A 1,898-nucleotide genomic window follows, 5' to 3' on the forward strand; every position below is an offset into this window, starting at 1 on the left:
AGTTTCTTCAGGATAAATCCTTGACAACCCGTCTTTTATTTGCTTCATAACTGCGTATAACCCCTTAATTTTATTTTTTTTTTTTTTTATTTAATTATATTTATTTTAGTTTTTTTCTTCATTTACTTTATTTCACTATAATTTCACAATATATTATTTTAATCTCTTTTATTTAAACTTTTATTAAATTGAATTCACTTTATTTTTCTCAATTTTTTTATTATTTCGCTTTTTGTTTAGGTTTCTTTATGTTTTACGTTATCTAACTTTATCTTTCTTCATTTTGCTTTTTGTAATATTTTATTTCATTTAATTTTATTTATTTTATTTCAGTTTTTTATTTTTATTTTGGTTTATTCAATTTTTCTTTACTTATTTTTAATTTCTTCTTCTTTATTTGCTATTCGTAATCGAATGTAAGCTATTATACAAATTAAAAGTAATACATTTTTTTACAAACTTTTTTATGTTTGTTTTTAACACTCTTTTATTAGGTCGGGTTGTATGTATGTATGTAACGGAATCTTTGAGCTTAATTTTCACTGGCTTCTAAAAATCTGATCGACTTGAAATTTTGCACACCTATCAAGAACCGATGACAATGCAATAATTTGATAAAAGTTTTCCATTATCCTTATTAGGATTGCCAGGATTAATATTTTCTTTTTTTACCTGTGGGCAAAAAGTAAGGTGCATTTGGTTGTAAAATGAAAAATCTTTATTTATTCTTGTAAATCAGTTTCTCAGGCTCCCTCCACGAAATAAGTTCTTCATCCCGATTACTTCTTTATCACGGCCGATAACTGCATAGCTTTAGACTCACAGTCGATAAGAAAGGAATTAAATATAACACGAATATATCGAATCATTTAGTCACTGACTGCAATGATAACAATAATAATTTTCATTCATAATAAAAAAAAATAGTTTAAAGAAACTAATATAAAAAACACGCTTTTATTGCTAATCGAACTAAAAAGTAGAAAATAAATTTTAATGACAAAGAGACCTATAATGAAGTAATAGCAAATCGAACGATCAGTCATAGTCAACTACCTCAGAACAGAATTATAACAAAAATTAAGATACAAATAGAGTCATTCGAATTAGAGTTAAAAGCGTGGGATGCATTTTGCTTCACTTTCATAATCCTCTATACATAGGTAGTTGCCAATAGAATGATTGTATTGTAATATTGACTATATCAAGCATCCCACGCTTTTAACTCTAATTTGAATTACTCTATTTGTATCTTAATTTTTGTTATAATTCTGTTCTGAGGTAGTTGACTATGACTGATCGTTCGATTTGCTATTACTTCATTATAGGTCTCTTTGTCATTAAAATTTATTTTCCACTTTTTAGTTCGATTAGCAATAAAAGCGTGTTTTTTAGTTTTTTTTAACTATTTTTTATTTTAATTTAAATTTTGTGTTTTATGTTCCTCAACCAAGATCACGCCCGATACCTCTTCCTCTTTGAATTTTTAATTTAATTTCATTAGATTTCATTTTATTTTATTGTATTTTATTTTATTCTATTTTAGTTTTTATTTTGTTACATTTTATTTACTTTATTTTGTTTAAATTTTATTTATTAAATGATTTCATTTTATTTTAATTTAGTTTTATTCTATTTTTCCCCTTTTTACTTTTTTTAATTTACCTTATTTTGTTTTATTTTATTTTAGTTTTATTATATCTTTTTTTTATTTCTCCTTTTGTATTTTGTTTTATTTTATTTCACTTACCTTATTTTGTTTCATTTTTTTATATTTTCATTTTTTTATTTTGTTTTTTTAATTGAATATTTTCTCATTTTCTTTTAATTTAATTTATTTTTATTATTTATTTTACTTCATTTAATTTCTTATTTTATGTTATTTAATTTTATTTTGA

Source organism: Anastrepha ludens, chromosome 6 (genome assembly GCF_028408465.1).
Source record: "Anastrepha ludens isolate Willacy chromosome 6, idAnaLude1.1, whole genome shotgun sequence".
Lineage (NCBI taxonomy): Eukaryota > Metazoa > Arthropoda > Insecta > Diptera > Tephritidae > Anastrepha > Anastrepha ludens.